We start from the raw sequence: 24,429 nt of genomic DNA, 5'->3' as shown, positions 1-24,429 counted from the left end.
TATTGCCTTTTCTAAGTATTTCATATACCTTAGAGTTAAGAATACATAATTCAATGTGAAAACTGTGAGGAAAAAGCATTAAGATTAAATATACTTTTCAAAAGTATTTTTCCCAAACACATTAGTCTAAACTGTAAAATTATGAGTACCTAATATCACTATTTCCTGTTGTCTCCAAAGAATATCGAGGCTGACTTTATGCTAGTTATTCTGTTTCATTCATTCTTTCAAGAAATACATAAAATCTTTCAATCGTAGATTATAACTCAGCAGTGCTTTGAGGGTTGGATCCCGCCCCCCGCCCCCCCAGCACCAAACTTCCCCTAAGCCTTAGAATCATAAAATATTTAGGATCTTAGAGATGATATAATGAATCCCCTCTGTCTACAGTTGAGGAAAATAAAGGCCAGAGGACAGACAGCACTGTCCATAGCCAATGTTGGGTAGCAACAGAGCCCTTTTTCCTAGAACATCTGCAATTGATGTCTGCTGGACACCAAGGAAGTGTCATCAACTTACTGCATGGATATCAGGCATTCATTCAGTTTTATAGTCGATTTTGCATTCACTTATGGCAAAGTGTCAAAAAGGGGGAAAGATGCTTTAACAGACCTTAATAAGTTAATGAAAAATGACCACATGCCAAGACATATCATCTGCAATGTCCATGTAATACTTAGATAAGGTAATCCGGGGATGTTGTACACTATATAGGATTTTCTCAGACTGACATCAGAGACAGGGTATGTCATTTGGCCAGGAAGAAGCTTAACTGAGTGCATCTAATCCTTAGCACATATCAATAAAATGCAAACCCTAAAATGAATTTAATTCTTTGAATACAGAAAGTGCTAGAATTTAGACTGACCATATTTAGACCAATTTAAACTGACTCTTCTAGAAAGACGAGTACAGAACACAAACAGGGTTTCTAAATGTCTATTTTGTGTGTGTGTGACATGTAATTGTCAAACGAGGGTTTAACAAATCAAATCTTAATGCTTATTCAATAGCCATTAGGTGTCCAGCACCATGTTCTGTGAAACATGTTGCAGGCAAATAAAGCTACTATATTGTATTAGGGAAAGTCAATTATAAATTTTTTCAGGGTTATTCATCACTGTTGAGGATGTTGCTTATCATTTTTGTGATGAATGTCTTTAAGAGTAATTCTGTTTTTCTACCAAAATTTTCTAAATTCCAAAGGAGTGATGTTTAAAAAAATAGGCATGGTTTCCACGTCATACACAAAACCTTATGAAACTGGGCTTTTCCTCGACATAAGGCTAAACGTAAAAATCCATCTTTCCCAATATAAATCTTAGTGATCTAGAACACTGTGATCAGTTAGTATTCATGCCTCTTACTTTCACAAAGCTATCCAATCCTGTGTAGTTGTTGCTGCAGCAACCTTGTCATGAACCTGTCAGTTTGGTTCATGAAGTTTATCTAGGCCTGTCAGCTTGGTTCACGAAGTTTATTTTGGCCTGGATTCACAACTTCCTTCCTTCCCCTAGACTAGTGGTTCCCAAACTTCTGCATGCTTCAGAATCACCTGAAAGGTTTGTCAAGAAACAGGTTGCTGTGCCTGCCCTCCCCCAACCTGTTTCAATGTCTTATTCAGCTGGTCTGTGGTAGAGCTAAAGAATCTGCATTTCTCACAAGTTCACAGGTAAAGGCTTATGCAATTTGCCCAGGGACCATACTTTGAAAACTTCTTCCCTACAGTTTTCTTAGAAATCAGTGGGAGCTAGGAAAATGGGAGAAGTCAGAGAGCAATCTTACTGTGGCATTACCAAAGATTTTGCAACAATTCAAATTCTATTTGGACACCAGCAAGAAAATTATTGAACTGAATTACTCTGAAGTGCCCCCCTCCCATCTATTTGCATGGATTCAGGGCATTAATTCCAGAATTTACTTTTAAAAGCACAAACCTGCATTTATTTTCACTCATACAATGATGTATGAGATGTGACTTTCCAAAGATTTTAATATACACATCTGAGTCATATTAAAGACATTCATTGGAAAAGGATGAGCAAATAAAAATAGAAAGCTAATTTGTCACTTCAGATAATAAAATAATAGAAAAGTTCTTTTAAAATAACCACTGATGGATGTAAGCAGAATCCCTCTTTGTTAAAGTGATTTTCCCCCCATTCAAAAAGAAATTTGAATGTGGATTTGTTCCCATCTAAGGAAAAGTGGTATAAAATTATGTAAGATTTCTATTAGAACAATGATTTGAATGCAAAGACTAAACACCACATTCCCTTAAACACAGTCAGATAAAAGTATACTTCCTTACCAATATGTAACTTTCAAAAGTAACAATCCAAGTAAGCTATCAGCTGCCTGTTTTCTGATGATAAAGAAAAAAGTTAAATAAATAAGAAAGAAAAGGAAAAGTTTCACTTATTTACAGTAAATGATATTCATTGAACAGCCTCACTTCCCTTTCTTGAAATCAATGTTACCATTGTAAATTATTTCCTTAAAAGCACAAATGTCTTGGTGGTATTCAAAATTCCCATAGGATGTACTTTCTATAAAAGCACTTACAAGGCACCATAAGTGGATGTTTTTAACCTTGCACATATAACCTTGTTACCTAAAATACTACTTTTTCCCAAGAGAAGATAAAGTTCAATTGGATTTAGTATAGATCTATTCTTACCAAAAAGCTAGCCACAAGAGAAATGTAAGTACAATCTTAGAATATCTAAGATGTAAATGGATAGACTGGCAACATGAGAAACTACATTTCAGGAGTAAACAGACAAAGAGGATCCCAAGTGAATGATGTATGTAGGCCTTATGAACATGTATTTAATTCTGATTGAAAGGAAAAACGATTTTGCAGCCTTGTAGGAGACAAATCTGAGCAGATTAATAAAGAGTTGAAATCAGTTTTTAAAATGGGCAAGAGATTCAAAGAGAAAATTCACAGAGAAAGATACAGGAAGGAACAAACAAATGAAAAGATGTTCAACATCATTAGTTATTAGGAAAGTACAAACTAAAACTATAATGAGATACCACTACAGACCTACCAGAATGGTTCAAAAGTTCTGATCACATCAGCTGTGGATCAACTACATACACTGCTGGTAAGAAAGTCAAATGGTACAATCACTTTGGAAAATAATCTGGCAGCTTCCTAAAGAGGTAAAGCTAAATTTAACAGGAGAACAAGGTACTTTGGGACATTTATCACAAAGAAATAAAAATTACTGTCTACACAAACACCTGTATGAGATTGTTCAGAAACTTTACTCAGTAACAGCTAAAAATTAGAAACAACCCAAGTGTCCATGAATAGCTAATAGGATGAATCATGTGGTATGTACATACTGTGGAATACTACTCAGTTAAAAAAAAAAAGAACATTTGATATATAATACGATGCATGGACCTCAAAATAATTATGGTGAGTGAAAAAAAAAAGACCAACAGAAGGTGTATGTACTGCATGTTTCCATTTAAATAAAATTCTATAAATGCAAACCTACCTGCAGTGATAGAAAGCCAATCAGTGGTTATGTCTAGGGGAAGAAAGTAAGGGAGAAATAGGGAACAAAGGGGCACAAAGATACCTTTGGGATATCTAAACCTCTGCCATCTTGACTGTGGCAATAGTCACACATGTGTATGCATACCAAAGTTTACCAGATTGTACACTTTACGTTTGTGTAGTTTATCGTTACTTCAGTTATACCTCTATACTTATTGTTTTTTTCAGTGCATTGTACTCCATAAGATGGGCTTCCGAGGTGGCTCAGTGGTAAAGAATCCACCTGCCAAGCAGGAGACATGGGTTTAATCCCTGGGTCAGAAAGATTCCCTGGAGGAGGAAATGGTAACCCACTTCAGTACTCTTGCCTGGAAAATCCAATGGACAGAGGAGGCTAGTAGGCTGTAATCCATGGGGTTGCAAAAGAGCTGGACATGACTTAGGGACTAAACAACAACAACGATAAGACCATACGATAGAGAGTTAGGAGACTGAAGAACCCCTTAGTTTTCACAAGTGGAGCCAAGGGTCTCTGAGCCAGAAGGAGGCTCAGCTTTTTTCCTCCTAGTGGTAGAAAGTACATGTAATAATGAACAGAAAGGTATTCAAAATGCTGTTCTGCTTACTTATAAGCTAAGAGGCACTCAAGGCTAAGTGACTCATGATTTGTCATTGATCCTCTTGGGAGCATTTTTTTCGTAAGGAACATAAGAGTTGAAAGTCAGTTTTAGAGGGGAAACTAAAGATGAAACTGATCACTGATGAGCTTTCAGCGGCTAAGGGAACATTCTGTAGTTGGGAATCATGAGACTAAGTTGAGTGGATCTGGCATGAAGAATCACTATCAGTTCAGTTCAGTCACTCAGTTGTGTCCGACTCTTTGCGACCTCATAAACTGCAGCACGCCAGTCCTCCCCATCCATCACCAACTCCCGGAGTTCACTCAAACTCATGTCCATCAAGTTGGTGATGCCATCCAGCCATCTCATCCTCTGTCATCCCCTTTTCCTCCTGTCCCCAATTCCCCCCAGCATTAGAGTCTTTTCCAATGAGTCAACTGTTCGTATGAGGTGGCCAAAGTACTGGAGTTTCAACTTTAGCATCATTCCTTCCAAAGAACACCCAGGACTGATGTCCTTTAGAATGGACTGGTTGGATCTCCTTGCAGAATCACTATGCTGCTGCTGCTGCTGCTAAGTCGCTTCAGTCGTGTCTGACTCTGTGCGACCCCATAGACGGCAGCTCACCAGGCTCCCCGGTCCCTGGGATTCTCCAGGCAAGAACACTGAGAAACTTCACTAAGTAACAGCTAAAAATTAGAAACAACCCAAGTGTCCATAAATAGCTAATAGGATGAATCATGTGGTATGTACATACTGTGGAATACTACTCAGTTAAAAAAAAAAAGAACATTTGATATATAATACGATGCATGGACCTCAAAATAATTATGGTGAGTGAAAAAAAAAAGACCAACAGAAGGTGTATGTACTGCATGTTTCCATTTAAATAAAATTCTATAAATGCAAACCTACCTGCAGTGATAGAAAGTGATAGAATGGAGTGGGTTGCCATTTCCTTCTCCAATGCAGAATCACATAGGTCTCTATTAATGCTAATGAGTTAATGATTTTTTAAAAATTCTAAAACATACTGAATAAAATGAACTACTATATATTCTTTATGAATCTAGGGATTGATCTTCAGGTGTTCAGCCTGAAGAAGTCATTTATCAAGACTTGAAAGAGAGAGTAATGGTTATTTATATCAGCATTTTTCTAGAAATGCCATTTCTGAGTTTCTGATAAGCTCAAGACTTTATTTTTCTTTCAATTCTACCTATCCACACTTCCTCTAAAAATGGAGCTTTAGGACATCGCACTCCAAATAAATCATTGGAAGTCAAAAAGGGTGATAAATCTTAGCCATGACCTGAGTGATTTGGAATATAACTTCCAAAGAATTTACTCTACTTCCAAAATAAGAAAGAGAGAGAGAGGTCATAAAATTATTATCCTTAATTACTGTAATTCATAACAAGCCTTATGGACTATATGCAAAGACAGGTGTTATTAATTAGCCATGTGATTTTTAGATAAGTCAATTAATATCTTGGGGCCTCAGTTTCCTCATTTGCAAAATGTTCAGGTCCAACTAGAAACAAATCTCTAGGTAAACTCTCTTGTAATAAAATTCTGTTAACTATAACTTAAGGCTGTTAGTGCAAAATGTGAAATGGTTAATATTTTCAAATGGGAAAAGTATTAGTGGTTCTATGGGTCAAGGTGCTAGTTATATTTCTACTGTGAAGGATAATCAGTCACATTAGCTAAGTAAGATCTTGTCATGATTACAAGTCTTACTATGTTAAAGCATTGATACAGCCTAGGTATCCATTGTGAATTGTAAGATTATTGATAAACAGAGTACATAAGCCATATCATGTAAAAAATCAATTTAGTAAATAGTTCCTCATGAAACATGAAATCATCAGTTTATGAACGTGGCTATTACAAAAATTACTCTATGGCAATGCATTGGAAATCCCATGGACAAATTAGCCTGGCGGGCTACAGTCCATGGGGGTCATAAGAGTTGGACACAATTTAGCAACTAAACCATCACCACTCTATGGCACAGTGAATAAAAATTCACACAATTAAAAAATACTACACAGCCACTAGTAACTCATTCCTGGCTCTAGGGAAATTTTCAATGAGTTATTATAGTCTTCAGCAAGAAATATGAAGAAGGGAAGGAAGGATAGAAAAAAAAAAGAGGGAAAGAGGGAATAAGGAAGGAAGGCAGAAGGAAGGAGGGAGAGAGATGGGGAGGGAGAGAAGAAGGTAGAAAGGATCAACACCAGACAGGAGGCAAATAATTTTCACAACTGGGTACCATTTTATATTTCTGTTTCGGGACTTTGAAAGGAAAATGATATCAAATTGTCAAACTAATCAGTTCATGTAAGTTTACTTAAACACAGTTCTGCTGAACACCCACTCAATTTCAAGTCGAAAACAAAACAAAATAGACTTCTCTGATTTCTCCTAGTCTTCGAAAATTAGCCCAATTTAACGTCTTCTTCTCTTACTTTGTGAAAAAGCTTTATCAAATCCACAGTACTACACTAGGCCCTGAACAGTGAGTTAACAGGACCATTTCATGTCCTTTGGCAATTTTCACAGAGAGCCTTTTTAAAGGTCCAAATGACAACAGAGTAATAAAGGTACACCACCCAGACCTGACCTTTATTTTTCTGCTCAGGCCTCATCAGCCTTTTCTAGGGCACAGGAGTAATAAATGGACTGCTCCCACATGCAAGTCTGGAGCCTGTGGGTATCAGAGGACTTAAATAACTAAGCTTCCTGAAGCCTAGTCTCCCCACCTCACAGCTCCAAATGCACTCATTATCTCGGTACTCAGGACCTACCAATTTTGCCTCATTTAATTTTCAAGATTTCTCCACCTTGTCAGTATAGTGAAAAATAAGGCAAAAAACCTGGGCAGAGTTAAAAGCCTAAAGTATAAACATTCATGCTTTGTGACTGATATTGTCTCACTGGAGCCATCCCAGAACGCAGTGAAAAGACCATGTTAATGTTAGAAAGGATGCACTCCAAAGTATAGTGAGTTGCGAATCTGTAAACATGGCCCAAACCAGAGAAGGACACAGAATTACAGCATAATTCTTTGAGATGAGGTAGGAAGATGATGATGTGAGGCAGGAACTTGGAAGAAATAAAAAGGGACTTCAATCTTATTTAGATAGACATGAAAATATCCTTCAGCAACCTAAGAAGGAAGGAAATATGATGTGGGAATAAACAATTTCTGTTTATTTCCTTGAACAAATACTCATCTTACTGCAGGGTCCAGCTTAGACTGTACTCACATAAAATGGGAGAATTTTCTCTGAAGCTAATTCAGTTACCACAACAAAAAGGCCTGTTTTAGAGCCTTCGTGACAAGAGTCTAGAAAAAGATTCAGGGACTAGAAATGATGGTGGGAGGTCCTGGACTTCAACAGAAGTTTAGATCAATGAGAACCTATACAGGTTCCCTTTATTTCAACATTTCAAATGAGACAGAGACTTCCTGACCTAAATGAGAAATTTTCAGGGCTACTGAACACTGAAAATGCATGGTGCTCAATGGCCCTAAAAATTTCTCATTTCTTACCTATGCTGGTCCAATTTTCTGGCTATTCATATCACTCTGGAGCCTGAATTCTTATTGACTATTGTGGTCTTCCATGTATACTTGTGTATTTTCATTATGTTTACTAAGGATGTGAAGCTGTTTGTTTATTGTGTGCATTTTGAATGTATGCATGTGTGTGTGTAACAAACTGCATTAATTTGCAGCACAATACCATCTAGAGAAGTGAGAACAGTGAGCTAAAGAGTTAAATGACTGCTTTATTAAAACACTAGCAAATGCTTCAAACACATACTCTTTTTTAAATTTATTTTAATTTGAGGCTAATTACTTAACTATATTGTATCGGTTTTGCCATACATCGACATGGATCTCCCACAGGTGTACATGCGTTCCCCATCCTGAATCCCCCTCCCACTTCTCCCCATCCCATCCCTCTAGGGTCATCCCAGTGCACCAGCCCTGAGCCCCTGTCTCATGCATCGAACCTGGACTGGTGATTCGTTTCACATATGATAATATACATGTTTCAATGCCATTCTCCCAAATCATCCCACCCTCGTCCTCTCCCACAGAGTCCCAAAGACTGTTCTATACATCTGAGTCTCTTTTGCTGTCTTGCATACAGGGTTATTGTTACCATCTTTCTAAATTCCATATATATATGTTAGTATACTATATTGGTGTTTTCCTTTCTGGCTTACTTCACTCTGTATAATAGGCTCCAGTTTCATCCACCTCATTAGAACTGATTCAAATGTATTCTTTATAACAGCTGAGTAATATTCCATTGTGTATATGTACCACAGCTTTGTTATCCATTTGTCTGCTGATGGACATCTAGGTTGCTACCATGTCCTGGCTATTATAAACAGTGCTGTGATGAACACTGGGGTACACGTGTCTCTTTCAATTCTGGTTTCCTCACTGTGTATGCCCAGCAGTGGGATTGCTGGGTCATATGTCAATTCTATTTCCAGCTTTTTAGGGAATCTCCACACTGTTCTCCACAGTGGCTGTACTAGTTTGCATTCCCATCAACAGTGGGAATTTTTCTCCACACCCTTTTCTCCACAACCTCTCTAGCATTTATTGCTTGTAGATTTTTGGATAGCAGCCATTCTGACTGGCATGAAATGGTACCTCATTGTGGTTTTGATTTGCATTTCTCTGATAATGAGTGATGTTGAGCATCTTTTCATGTGTTTGCTAGCCATCTGTATGTCTTCTTTGGAGAAATGTCTGTTTAATTCTTTGGCCCATTTTTTGACTGGGTCTTTTATTTTTCTGGAATTGAGCTGCAGGTGTTGCTTGTATATTTTTGAGATTAATTCTTTGTCCATTGCTTCATTTGCTATTATTTTCTCCCATTCTGAAGGCTGTCTTTTCACCAGGCTTATAGTTTCCTTTGTTGTACAGAAGCTTTTAATTTTACTTAGGTCCCATTTGTTTATTTTTGCTTTTATTTCCAATATTCTGGGAGGTGGGTCATAGAGGATCCTGCTGTGATTTATGTTGGAGAGTGTTTTGCCTATGTTCTCCTCTAGCAGTTTTATAGTTTCTGGTCTTACATTTAGATCTTTAATCCATTTTGGGTTTATTTTTGTGTATGGTGTTAGAAAGTGTTCTAGTTTCCTGCTTTTACAAGTGGTTGGCCAGTTTTCCCAGCACCACTTGTTAAAGAGATTGTCTTTTCTCCATTGTGTATTCTTGCCTCCTTTGTCAAAGATAAGGTGTCCATAGGTGCATGGATTTATCTCTGGGCTTTCTATTTTGTTCCATTGATCTATATTTCTGTCTTTGTGCCAGTACCATACTGTCTTGATGACTATGGCTTTGTAGTAGAGCCTGAAGTCAGGGATTGATAGGGATTGCATTGAATCTATAGATTGCTTTGGGTAGTATACTCATTTTCACTATATTGATTCTTCTGATCCATGAACACAGTATATTTCTCCATGTATTTGTGTCCTCTTTGATTTCTTTCATCAGTGTTTTATAGTTTTCTATATATAGGTCTTTAGTTTCTTTAGGTAGATATATTCCTAAGTATTTTATTGTTTTCATTGCAATGGTGAATGGAATTGTTTCCTTAATTTCTCTTTCTGTTTTCTCATTGTTAATGTATAGGAATGCAAGGGATTTCTGTGTGTTTATTTTATATCCTGCAACTTTACTATATTCATTGATTAGCTCTAGTAATTTTCTGGTGGAGTCTTTAGGGTTTTCTATGTAGAGGATCATGTTATCTGAAAACAGAGAGAGTTTTACTTCTTCTTTTCCAATTTAGATTCCTTTTATTTCTTTTTTGCTCTGATTGCTGAGGCCAAAACTTCCAAAACTATGTTGAATAGTAGTGGTGAGAGTGGGCACCCTTGTCTTGTTCCTGACTTTGGGGGAAATGCTTTCAATTTTTCACCATTGAGGATAACATTTGCTGTTGGTTTGTCATATATAGCTTTTATTATGTTGAGGTATGCTCCTTCTATTCCTGCTTTCTGGAGAGTTTTTATCATAAATGGATGTTGAATTTTGTCAAAGGCTTTCTCTGCATCTATTGAGATATCATATGGTTTTTATCTTTCGATTTGTTAATATGGTGTATTACATTGATTGATTTGCGGATATTGAAGAATCCTTGCATCCCTGGAATAAAGCCCACTTGGTCATGATGTATGATCTTTTTAATGTGTTGTTGGATTCTGTTTGCTAGAATTTTGTTAAGGATTTTTGCATCTATGTTCATCAGTGATATTGGCCTGTAGTTTTCTTTTTTTGTGGCATCTTTGTCAGGTTTTGGTATTAGGGTGATGGTGACCTCATAGAATGAGTTTGGAAGTTAACATTCCTCTGCAATTTTCCAGAAGAGTTTGAGTAGCATAGGTGTTAGCTCTTCTGTACATTTTTGGTAGAATTCAGCTGTAAAGCCATCTGGACCTGGGCTTTTGTTTGCTGGAAGATTTCTAATTACAGTTTCAATTTCCGTGCTTGTGATGGGTCTGTTAAGATTTTCTATTTCTTCCTGGTTCAGTTTTGGAAATTTGTACTTTTCTAAGAATTTGTCCATTTCTTCCACATTGTCCATTTTATTGGCATATAATTGCTGGTAGGAGTCTCTTATGATCCTTTGTATTTCTGTGTTGTCTGTTGTGATCTATCCATTTTCGTTTCTAATTTTATTGATTTGATTTTTCTCCCTTTGTTTCTTGATGAGTCTGGCTAATGGTTTGTCAATTTTATTTATCCTTTCAAAGAACCAGCTTTTGGCTTTGTTGATTTTTGCTATGGTCTCTTTTGTTTCTTTTGCATTTATTTTTGCCCTAATTTTTAAGATTTCTTTCCTTCTACTAACCCTGGGGTTCTTCATTTCTTCCTTTTCTAGTTGCTTTAGGTGAAGAGTTAGGTTATTTATTTGACTTTTTTCTTGTTTCTTGAGGTATGCCTGGATTGCTATGAACTTTCCTCTTAGCACTGCTTTTACAGTGTCCCACAGGTTTTGAGTTGTTGTGTTTTCATTTTCATTCGTTTCTATGCATATTTTGATTTCTTTTTTTTATTTCTTCTGTGATTTGTTGGTTATTCAGCAGTGTGTTGTTCAGCCTCCATTTGTTGGAATTTTTAATAGTTTTTCTCCTGTAATTGAGATCTAATCTTACTGCCTTATGGTCAGAAAAGATGCTTGGAATGATTTCAATTTTTTGAATTTACCAAGGCTAGATTTATGGCGCAGGATGTGATCTATCCTGGAGAAGGTTCCGTGTGTGCTTGAGAGAAAGGTGAAATTCATTGTTTTGGCGTGAAATGTCCTATAGATATCAATTAGGTCTAACTGGTCTATTGTATCATTTAAAGTTTGTGTTTCCTTGTTAATTTTCTGTTTAGTTGACCTATCCATAGGTGTGAGTGGGGTATTAAAGTCTCCCACTATTATTGTGTTATTGTTAATTTCCCCTTTTATACTTGTTAGCATTTGTCTTACATATTGCGGTGATCCTATGTTGGGTGCATATATATTTATAATTGTTATATCTTCTTCTTGGATTGATCCTTTGATCATTATGTAGTGTCCTTGTTTGTCTCTTTTCACACCTTTTGTTTTAAAGTCTGTTTTATCTGATATGAGTATTGCTACTCCTGCTTTCTTTTGGTGTCTATTTACATGGAATATCTTTTTCCAGCCCTTCACTTTCAGTCTATAAGTGTCCCTTGTTTTGAGGTGGGTCTCTTGTAGACAACATATATAGGGGTCTTGTTTTTGTATCCATTCAGCCAGTTTTTGTCTTTTGGTTGTGGCATTCAACCCATTTACATCTAAGGTAATTATTGATAAGTATGATCCCATTGGCATTTACTTTGTTGTTTTGGATTCGAGTTATACACCCTTTCTGTGTTTCCTGTGTAGAGAAGATCCTTTAACATTTGTTGGAGAGCTGGTTTCATGATGCTGAATTCTCTCAGCTTTTCCTTGTCTGCAAAGCTTTTGATTTCTCCTTTGTATTTGAATGAGATCCTTGCTGGGTACAGTAATCTGGGCTGTAGGTTCTTTTCTTTCTTCACTTTAAGTATGTCCTGCCATTCCCTTCTGGGCTGAAGAGTTTCTATTGAAAAATCAGCTGTTATCCTTATGGGAACCTCCTTGTGTATTATTCACTGTTTTCCCCTTGCTGCTTATATTCTTAAAGGCAAACAATGTGACCCCTGTAACATTCTACTCTAATCTATAAGCATTTATTTTGTGACGATTGAGTGAAGATATCAAGAGAGAACTGTGTACTAGAGTCACTGTCCACCAAGAACTACTGAGTAAATGGCATTCTGCTCCATTAAGGGATTCTTATCACCATCTTTCAAAGACGACCTATTTATTTTTGCCTCAGTATCTTTGGACATCTTGTATCAACCACCTAGAATATGTCCCTCTGATTTTTCACCAGTTTAATTTCTAATATCTGGCTTGGGTCAGTACCTTTACAAAGTATTCTCCAACTTTCTCCCTCCTGCCAATAATCTTATACCCTTCCTTAGAGCATTTCTAATCTTTACTATATGACTTTTATATTCTTTCTCTGTATGTATATTTTCTGCATTACCTGCTGAATTAGACTTCCAGACCCTAATGTTTCCTAAATTTTTAGAATCTCCCAAAATTGAATGAGATAACTTCTGCAAAGTGTTGTATGATCTATGAGTGAAAGTCGCTCAGTCATGTCCAACTCTTTGCGACCCCATGGACTATACAGTTCATGGAATTCTCCAGGCCAGAATACTGGAGTGGGTAGCCTTTCCCTTCTCCCAGGGATTTTCCCAACCCAGGGATCGAACCCAGATCTCTCACATTGCAGGCGGATGCTTTACCAGCTGAGCCACAAGGGAAGCCCATGGTCCATGAAGGGCCATATAAATAAAAGGTAGTACTGCCATCCCTTCAGGCCTTAGAATAACTCTAGACAAGGAGTGATCAAAAAATAAGAAAAATTTAAAGTCAGTAGTTAATATAAAAGCAGTCTTGAAAAGGTTAAATTGTTTAATAAAATTCTGACACATATGAATTGGTTTTGTTTAACATAAAACAAGGCTGACCACTGCAAATTTAAAAATTGATATTTTGGTATACAAGCTATGAATTTCAAATAATGAATGCTCCAGAAATTTGGTGAAAAGAGAAGGACACCAGCAACCCCACTGCTGGGCATACACACTGAGAAAACCAGAAGGGAAAGAGACACGTGTACCCAAATGTTCATTGCAGCACTGTTTATAATAGCCAAGACATGGAAGCAACCTAGATGTCCATCAGCAGATGAATGGATAAGAAAGCTGTGGTACATATACACAATGGAGTATTACTCAGCCATTAAAAAGAATACATTTGAATCAGTTCTAATGAGGTGGATGAAACTGGAGCCTATTATACAGAGTGAAGTAAGCCAGAAGGAAAAACATAAATACAGTATACTAACGCATATATATGGAATTTAGAAAGATGGTAACAATAACCCGGTGTACGAGACAGCAAAAGAGACACTGATGTATAGAACAGTCTTATGGACTCTGTGGGAGAGGGAGAGGGTGGGAAGATTTGGGAGAATGGCAATGAAACATGTAAAATATCATGTAGGAAACGAGTTGCCAGTCCAGGTTCGATGCATGATGCTGGATGCTTGGGGCTGGTGCACTGGGACGGCCCAGAGGGATGGTATGGGGAGGGAGGAGGGAGGAGGGTTCGGGATGGGGAACACATGTATACCTGTGGCGGATTCATTTTGATATTTGGCAAAACTAATACAATTATGTAAAGTTTAAAAATAAAATAAAATTAGAGGAAAAGAAAAAAAAAAAAAGAAACAAAAAAAAAAAAAAAAAAGAGAAGGACAGCAACCCATTGGCCATGGATTTAGGAAAAACAAAACAAAACAATTTATAGCAATGTTAAACTAATGGGGAACAAGTTCTCTGCATTGTCTTCTGATTGAAATAGTCTCACAAAGAAAGTTTTCCTCACTACTATTTTTAGCTTAAAGAATTGGAAAATGAATTCCTAAAAAATTCTTCAAAATACACCCTAGGGTATAGAACTGGGAAGTCTTTGATCAAACCAGCCACAAAGCCCTGGTAGAAGATGATCTTTCAGTTGACTGGAGTCAAAATTTCTTCTGCTCTTACCCATCAGTTCAATCCTATATACCATATACAAATGACCACCTTGGCAAGTTTATAGAGTGTCCTGGAGTGTGTAGGTGGCTCCTCTGAGGGACTGTTTTCATGAACTCAGAGAATCCTTTTTTTTTCTTTTCAGAGATTGAAGTAGCTTTCCAAATGGGCAAAAGTTGTGGAAAGAACTTTTAGAATGCTCATTAGGAACTTCCAAATTTGAATTCTGTTTAGAGAACAATTCTGGAGGAGAATTCTACTTCCAGGCAAGATAGGGTGACAGGGACCAAATGTATTCTCATGCCTGAAACAGCAACACAAAGCAGACAAAATGTATGAAACACTGGTTTTCAGATATTAGGCAACAAAGGAAAGTGATCCCTGAGATATGGGAAACAAATGGCATGAGCCCTATGAATGCTCCAGCTTACTGCCTGCAATTTCCAGATCTTAGCACAGGGAGGGAGAGTGTAGGGGGAGCCTGGCAGTTTCTATGAGTTGAGGAGACAAACCTGCTTGTCTGGAAAAGCCAACAACTAGAATTGGCTGTACTGAGTACCAAACAGGAGAGAGCTTCAGAGAAAAGAGAATTCTAGAGATATGCAGATGTCCCCAGAGTCCAGAATAGCACATGGATGCAAGGAAACCACCTGAAACTGGAGAAAGAACCATCTGAGATGATTAAAGGAAACGAATTTGAAACAGGGATACTCCAGTATTTGAAACACTCCAGTATTCATGAGCACTGAGTAGGGTACTCAAAAAAGAGTTCTATAGTCCTATATCTATTATTGAAATTTGTTAAGGGGTGTTGTCAATGCCTGGCAACAGTTTTCTCCTTTTGCATCTTGCTATTAAGTATTCTTAGGTGTGAAGTGAAGTGAAATGTCTGACTCTTTGTGACCCCATGGACTGTCCATGGAATTCTCCAGGCCAGAATACTGGAGTGGGTAGCAGTTCCCTTCTCCAGGGGATCTTCCCAACCCAGGGATCAAGTCCAGGTCTTCCACATTGCAGGCAGATTCTTGACCAGTTGAGCCACCAGGGAAGCCCCCATGTCTTATAAAGTTATACATACTCTTAGATAACTATTTATCCAATAGAAATGAAATCATGTATTCATACAAAGACATGTACACAAATGCTCACAGCATTTTTATTTGTAATAGTCAAAAGTTAGAAATAGTTCAAATAGCCATCAACAGATACATAACTGCATACTCTCCTACATTCATACAGTGGACTACTGTTGTTCTTAAGTTGCTAAGTCGTGTCTTAATCTTTTCAACCCCATGGACTGTAGCATGCCAGGTTCCTCTGTCCTCTGCTATCACCCGGAGTTTGTTCAAATTCATGTCCATTGAGTTGGTGATGCTATTTAACCATCTCATCCTCTGCGGTCCCCTTCTCCTTTTGCTTTCAATCTCTCCCAGCATCAGGGTCTTTTCAATGAGTCAGCTCTTCACATCAACTGGCCAAAGTATTGGAACTTCTATTGAGCCATAAAAAGGAATAAACCATTGATAGATTTTTAAAAATGGATAAATATCAAACTATGCTGAGTTTTTTTTAAGGGTCAAAAAGTCTACATACTCTATGCTTTCATTTATGTAAAACTCTACAAAATGCAAACTAATCTATAGTGACAGAAAGCAAATCCCAGGTTGCCTGGAGTGGAGATGGTTGGGAGTGGTAGAGTATAAAGCATTACAAAGTGGCAAGAGAAAACTTTGAGAGGTTATTGATACATGCATTATGATGATTGTAGTATTTTCATGGGTCAAAATTTGCCAAGTTTTACACTATAAATATGTACAATTTATTATATATTAATTATACCTTAGTAAGCAAGGTTCTAGAAAATGGAGAAGAAAAGAACATTTCGTTTGCACAATTTAAATTTCCCAGTTGAATACTGGGAACAATGAAACAAAATAACAACTGATAAGACTGAAAAATCCATCTGTGTTCACAAACTGCCATGAGTGAAGGAAATGGCAGGTGAATTTCTCTTGACTTGCCTTCCATTTTTCCTTCACCCTGGTAAAATCAGACGGGTTTCAATTTTGGATATTAAAATTCCTGAATGCTTTGATTGTTGCAGACATGTAAAAATGATCAACAAATTAGGTTCAATCCTAGTGTGGCAGGAAAGATTCATGGGCCAATCTGGGCTCAACAACAAAGTACTATGACCAATCAGGTGGACTCAATACTAGTGACACACATTTGCCATTCCCACCTTAACAGGTTAGTTGCCTTTGTTTTATTTTATAGCTATATATTTCTCACATAATCCTAACTATTCTGTCCAAATGCATGTTCTTTGTTGCAAAGAAGACTAGAAGAGAAGATATGATTAATTCAGTGCAGATGCAGCCCTACTCTTTAAACAACACTCAAAAGCTACCTCTCACTAATGGGAGGTTATAATGTCCCCTTTGTTTACCACTAATTTATGCAAGGGCTCTTTAGTAGCATCATGTATATATATTCAATGGTAGAATTGGTTATTACACAGAAACAGTTGCACAGTAGTCAAATATTCTAGTAATCAGAGCCAGTCTTGACCTCATTCTGAAGTACAGTTCAACTGAACTAATAGAATTATTTTTGAGAGTTGTGTTTACATTACAATCCTACCTGTACAAACTCTTATTTAGAAAGAAAAGCCGTTCTCTATTTGCTGTGGAAATTGGGAAACTACCTGATTTATGAGGAAATTCATTTGTAGCTGATAAAGTACAAGGTTTCAGACTTAACCACTTGGACTAGTAATTCTGATTTCAAAGCACACATTCTCCAGTCCTAGGGCACAAGCAGATGGAACTCAAGCTACAAAGGGACATGCAGTAATTTTTTTTTTTCATTTTCTTTTTTTGTTTTACATATTGGGAAAGAAAGTACATCTGAGGCAGGAGATAGATGGGCCTCAGGCTGAATAGCTGGAATCTGTCTCCTGTGGACAGAAAATCCAAGACAAAGATAATGTCAGGAGCAAGGAGATAAAAGATAAAGAGATCACATTTCTCATTCCTGAGATCAAGGAGACTTCCCAAACTACACGTGTGCAGAAAGCATCCTCAGAGGTCAGAGAAGGGATGGGATGCCAGACCATACTATATAGGTATGGTCTAACTATACTAGGAAGTATATATGGACCTAACTATACTAGGAAGTTAGGTCAACTTCCTAAAGATCCTTGCAGGAGAATTCATCTTGGCTAAAAGATGCTGGCGCACACAGGGGAGGGTCCCGAGTGAGACGTAATGATGGACTCAACGCAGGCAAAGCAAGATGACTGGCCAGAGGGAACCCAGAAGAACTGCCTCCATGTAAGTGATTCAATCTACCACAAAGGCACGACTCTGTCTGAGCCCACCTATGTGTGCTTTTTTCCCTCAGAGTAAACACTTTACTTGTTTCACCACTTTCCATCTCTTTATTGAAATTCCTTTTTCCAAAGTAGATGTGCCAGGGCCTTGTCACCAGCCGCTGGCAATCGTGGTCTAGTGGCTATGATCGGCCCTCTCACTGCCACGGCCTGGCTTCAATCACTGGTCAGGGAATTGAGATCCTGCATCGAGGGGCACAGACAGAGGCCACCCGAGATCACATCCAGACATGAATTTAGCATCTTCAACACAACAGGCCCTAAGACACATTATTTTATTTCTCACAGTATGTTCTGTGAGAAAAGTTATTATCATCCCTATCTTCCAAACAAAGCAACTGAAGCTCAAAGAGAGTATATGTAAATTGTCCAAGACCACATAGATATCAAGTGGCAAGGCCAACTTCGAACAGTTTTAAGACTGAGTCCTAATCACCTTACATAGCATATGAAGCTCTAAGTAGCACATTCCAATGCACAGCCTACCTTTCCTCATTGGTACAATGTGCATGTGGCTCATGCTAGACCTTTCTGCTTCTTGCTTTCCTAGGTTTCATTCAGCTCGCTGCTGTTTCCATCCGGATTTTCACAGCCAGCCGTCAAAACGCTTTGAGGGATATGGCAGCTGGGAGAAAATGGGCATTTCCTTTGTCACTGACAGTATGAAAAAGAGATCCTTAAACTATGCATATATTAACTCATTGTTCTTATAAGAGGTTAATGTATTTTTACAACTTCTTTTGAAGTATTATTTCACTCTGTACTGATTCTTACGGATTCACTTCATCACCATCATGTCACTTTGACTCACTGAAAACAACAGTGATATTTTAGAGCACATTCCATGCTTCTAGACAACACAAGCAATATCTGGGTCTACAGGCAGACAAATAAAAGAAAACGTTGGCCTCTCCTGTGTTCAGATTCCTAGCTCATAGCAGCTGCCTTGAGGAGAGTTTTGAAATTATTTAACATTTACAAAAATGAGAAGAATATTATTCATTGGGAAATGTGTGTTGGGGTATTATTTCAGCACATTATCACCCAGCCAGAGGAGACAATCAGATCAAAACTGGGGCATTTCCTGTTTACAAGGTAACATTACCATTTCAGGCTAAATAGATTGAGCCTAAATCTGTGATATACATTCAGAAGTTAACATGTATCACAGCATTCAGAGAATGGCTTTGAGTTCAAAATACTCTAAAAATTTTGATTAAATGTTGAGGAAGTTTCTCTTTATTTTAAATTTATCAAGGAGGTTTGAAATTAGATAAAGGCACGCTTCTCTTTAGTGATCATTTAGTGCTAACACTGCAGGCAATTTCTACAAAATGCGTTTTCCAAAACCTCTTAAAGCTAGAAAGCAAATACAAACAGCAACAATAACATTAGTGCTTTTGAATTGGAAACTTCTATGGCCCAATCCATTATAAACGCTGCCCTAAACATTTAACCCAAACAAGCAAATGAACATTTCAGGCACTTAAAAAACAATGCTCAATCTATATAAACAATTGCAATTGTGTTCATTTTACAGATTTTGGAAAGATGTGTGGGTGAATCAGTATATGAGAATTGCCCAAGGACATTAATGATATAAGGACAGATGTAACACAAGTAGACACAATGCCTGAACAGTTGACTCCGTCCAATCCCCAAATCATCATTTTCAGGGAAAAAAGATCCCACACAAACTGCTTGGTGAATATTCATTATTTACATAGTTACTGGCTCTTTCACTGGTTCCAAGGTGTGTCCTAGACACGATTCTAAGGTACGTCTCTTCCTTCTGTCTACCCACTTGCCCCTGAGCCTCCCCTACTTCATACCCAGCATCCATTATTTTTATGGAGTCACCTCCTTGACTAGAACTTTAACTCCATCTGTTTATTCTCTTTCTTTTTCAACTGTTCCTTTTTGTAGACAGGTTCCTCAGAGCAGAGCACTATGCTAGCAAATCTGATAAAATGAAGCCAGGTTTATTTAGTACACTTACTTTCTCCAAACTCATGCCAAACTATATCCCATCATTTTTAGTAGAACACTCCCACTTTTAGTTTTCATACACTCAAATCATAAGTTATAAAATAAACATCTATTAAGCACCTACTGTATGATATACACTATGATAGGATTCAGTCAGATAAGAAAGAATGGGAAAGACATGACCTCTCCCCTTGAACAGCTGACAATCTAGTACCAGCCTGGAAACGATGACAGGACAAGGAGGAAGTCCCATGACAAATTTATGCATAAAGGACTGTGGAGTCCCAGGGACGTGAGGGACTCTTCCTGCCTAGAAGATTGAGAATGGCTTCAGAGAAGAGTTAAATCTTTAAAAATGATGAATGTGACTCTGGAAAGTTAAAAATATGGTAAGATCATTTCTAGCAGAGAGAATCACATGTTTAAAGGCAATGGTCTGTGCAAGGAAATGGTAAATTGAAAGAATAGCAAATTTGCTGTGCCTATGTCATAAATGAAATTCCTCAAGCTAGGTTTCAGCATTATGAAAACTTCCAGATGTACAAGCTGGATTTAGAAAAGGCAGAGGAACCACAGATCAAATTGCCAACATCCACTGGATCATACAAAAAGCAAGAGAATTCCAGAAAAACATTTATTTCTGCTCATTGACTACAGTAAAGCCTTTGACTATGTGAATCACAACAAACGGTGGAAAATTATTAAAGAGATGGGAATACCAGACCACCTTGAGAAAACCATATGTGGGTCAAGAAGCAACAGTTAGAACTGGACATGGGACAATGGACTAGTTCAAAATTGGGAAAGGAGTATGTAAAGGCTGTATATTGTCACCCTGCTGATTTAACTTACATGCAGAGTACATCATGTGAAATGTTGGACTGGATGAATCACATCATGTGAGCTGTTGGACTGGATGAATCACAAGCTGGAACTGAGATTGCTGGGAGAAATATCAATAACCTCAGATATGCAGATGCCACCACTGTAATGGCAGAAAGTGAAGAGGAACTAAAGAGCCTCTGATGAGGGTGAAAAAGGAGCGTGAGAAAGCTGGCTTAAAACTCAACATTCAAAAAACGAAGATCATGGCATATGGCCCCATCACTTCATGGCAAATAGATGGGGAAAAATGGGACAGTGGCAGATTATTTTCTTGGGCTCCAAAATCACTGTGGATGGTGACTGTAGCCATGACATTGAAAGATGCTCCTTGGAAGAAAAGCAATGACAAACCTAGACAGCATATTAAAAAGCAGAGGCATCATTTTGCCTACAAAGGTCTGTATAGTCAAAGCAATGGTTTTAAAGTAGTCATATATGGATGTGAGAGTTGGACCATAAAGAAGACTGAGGGACGAATTGATGCTTTTGAACTATGGTGCTGGAGAAGACGCTTGAGAGTCCCTTGGACTGCAAGGAGATTAAACCAGTCAACTCTAAAATAGATTAACCCTGAATATTCACTGGAAGGACTGATACTGAAGCTAAAACTCCAATACTTTGGCCACCTGATGCAAAGAGCTGACTTGTTAGAAAAGACCTTGATGTTGAGAAAGATTGAGGGCAGTAGGAGAAGGGGGCAACAGATGATGAAATGGTTGGATGGCATCATGGACTCAATGGATATGAGTCTGAGCAAACTCCAGGAAACAGTGCAGGACAGAAAAGCCTGGTGTGGTGCAGTCCATGGGGTCACAAAGAGTTGGACAGGACTTAGTAACTGAACAACATGCTATGGGTGTATAGGTTGAGGGGCTAGTTTGCAAAGGGCCTTTTTTGCCTCAAATTATATCCCACTCTGCCTACTGTTCCTTATATGTAAGGGTGCCAGAATCATTATACACAATCAAATTTTAAGAATTTTTCAGAAGTCTATGAAATATCCTGGAAATTCTGGAGTTCTGAATCTTCCTCCAGAATGTAAGAAAATACATTTTTTAACAATTATGTATTAACCATATAATGCGGCAAGTATTTTTACAGGTACTAGTGAAAAATCAATGGACAATACAGAGAAAAATCCCTGCCATTATGGAGCTCATGTTCTACTTGGAATAAATTTGTAATAATGGTGTTAAGACCAAACTCAGTATCAGAATTACATAGATTTTCATCTGTACATTAATCTGTGTATTTCTGTACATTAATCTCTGGCTATTTCATCTGGGTATTCATTCAAGGTTCTTCTAGAGGTTTCATTAAATCTTGTCTATATGAAAACAGTGACGTGCTAGAATTTAGCTTCTTGTAACACCTGAATCTACCCTGTGAAAACACTGTCTTCTGTGTATCCTCTGTCAGGGAGGTTGAGGACCTTGGGAAGCTAGGCTGAAGATGTGCTACATTTGACCCTGCTATATGTGTTCAGTTTGCCTACAGAGAGATTTTTGGCTAAATACTTGAGAGGTTAAAATAATCTTGAGGGAAGGGGATGAAGGGGGAGACCAGCCTTCAGTGACTGGGACTTGGTAGAGAGGAGGAAGAGAAAAATTGAATTATTCCACAGTTTATCTATAGAATGATAAGCCTATCACTGTTCTACTTCATGCTTTATAATCAATAAAAACACACACACACACATTCTGGATAGGGTGTCCTACATAAATAGCAAACAATATTCGCTCTAAGAGTTTCAAGTCTGGGCAGGGTTATTTAAAACAGTCCAATTGTGAACAGTTTAATTTTAGCATTAGGTTAAAATTACAGAAAGATAACTTTCACTCATCTAGGAAATCAGTTTTATTTCTTAGCCTACATAAAATTCAAATGGGCCTTAGGAGAGGTGTGAAAAGAAAACTGGAACGGCCATTTGGAATTCTAATTATTCATATATGAATTATATATATTCAGTTCAGTTTAGTTCAGTTGCTCAGTCGTGTCGACTCTTTGTGACCCCATGAATCGCAGCACGCCAGGCCTCCCTGTCTATCACCAACTCCCGGAGTTCACTCAGACTAATGTCCATCAAGTCAGTGATGCCATCCAGCCATCTCATCCTCTGTCGTTCCCTTCTCCTCCTGCCCCCAATCCCTCCCAGCATCAGAGTCTTTTCCAATGAGTCAACTCTTTGCATGAGGTGGCCAAAGTACTGGAGTTTCAGCTTTAGCATCATTCCTTCCAAAGAAATCCCAGGGCTGATCTCCTTCAGAATGGACTGGTTGGATCTCCTTGCAGTCCAAGGGACTCTCAAGAGTCTTCTCCAACACCACAGTTCAAAAGCATCAATTCTTCGGCGCTCAGCTTTCTTCACAGTCCAACTCTCGAATCCATACATGACCACAGGAAAAACCATAGCCTTGACTTGACGGACCTTTGTTGGCAAAGTAATGTCTCTGCTTTTGAATATGCTATCTAGGTTGGTCATAACTTTTCTTCCAAGGAGTAAGTGTCTACTGGTATATTAAAAATGCCACTAGATTTCAAATTCACATTTCAATAAAGAAGTCCTTTACAATAAGAATTAGTAGAATAATTTAAGTATAAACTTGGACTCATCAGTGTAAAAAATTAGAAAAACATTTATCATATTTTTTTTTACTACTACTATTCATGTAAAAGAGATATTGGGTTTTTATAAGCGGAGGTAGCAACTTATGTCTACTATACAGTTATATACATTCCCAACATGTTTTCATCCATAAATAGTTCATTAATATAAATAAGGAAAAAAAGCCCACATTCCCCCCTATGACTCTTCATGTTAAAAAAGAAATATCCTAGTTTTCATGGTAAGGTGACAGAAAACTATTTATTCTTCGCACATACATTAATGAGGGGAGGGGTGACTAGGGCACCATTAAAGCAACTGGAACAAGTAATTTATAAAAAGCACCTCCTACTAGTTTGAAGAGTTAATATGTTTCTCTCTTCTGAAATGAATGATTTCTTTTTAGTTGTTAGCAACATAAAAACCTGGAGAAGGCAATGGCACCCCACTCCAGTACTCTTGCTTGGAAAATCCCATGGACGGAGGAGCCTGGTAGGCTGCAGTCCATGGGGTCGCAAAGAGTTGGACACTTACTGAGAGACTTCACTTTCACTTTTCACTTTCATGCATTGGAGAAGGAAATGGCAACCCACTCCAGTGTTCTTGCCTGGAGAATCCCAGGGACGGCGGAACCTGGTGGGCTGCCGTCTATGGGATCGCACAGAGTCGGACACGACTGAAGCGACTTAGCAGCAGCAGCAGCAACATAAAAACCAGTACATAGCAGGCATCGTGAGCAATGGGTCCTCTTAATAAAAATGATTAATAGGTACATATTTATATACATATATCCACATGTGCACACAACTCATACATTGTGATTTCCAGCCATACCTTAACTTATGCTTTCTGAAACACAAGAGATTGCCTCCACTAGAATGTTCTCTAAAATCAGGAGTCAAGCTCCATCCAGAGATAAAGATGACAAGTTGATGACTGATCTTCATTGGATATCATATTACAGAACCTTCTGATCCCTACCAAAATAACAACAACAATAGTAACAACAACAGTAAACCATCATTCTAATGCTTGAAAACGAAAGTGGCAGTTGCTCAGTTGTGTCCAACCCTTTGTGACCCCATGGACTGTAGCCTGCCAGGCTCCTCTGTCCATGGAATTCTCTAGGCAAATATACTAGAGAGGGTAGTCATTCCCTAACCCAGGGATCGAACCCAGGTCTTCTGCAACTCCTGCATTGGCAGGCAGATTCTTTACCACTGAGCC

The 24,429-nt window shown here is 38.0% G+C and overlaps 1 protein-coding gene across 6 annotated transcripts in view; it reads right to left on the bottom strand.

Moving 5' to 3' along the window:
- The window catches only part of TENM1 (teneurin transmembrane protein 1), a 908,231-nt gene that overhangs the window by 563,629 nt on the left and 320,173 nt on the right, over window positions 1–24,429 (bottom strand). The gene's annotated exons all lie outside the window — the stretch shown is intronic.

The sequence above is a fragment of the Bos indicus x Bos taurus genome, chromosome X (assembly GCF_003369695.1).
Source record: "Bos indicus x Bos taurus breed Angus x Brahman F1 hybrid chromosome X, Bos_hybrid_MaternalHap_v2.0, whole genome shotgun sequence".
NCBI classification, from domain to species: Eukaryota; Metazoa; Chordata; class Mammalia; order Artiodactyla; family Bovidae; genus Bos; species Bos indicus x Bos taurus.
The sequence above is the reverse complement of the archived record's forward strand: the minus strand, read 5'-3'. Positions and strand labels throughout refer to the sequence as shown.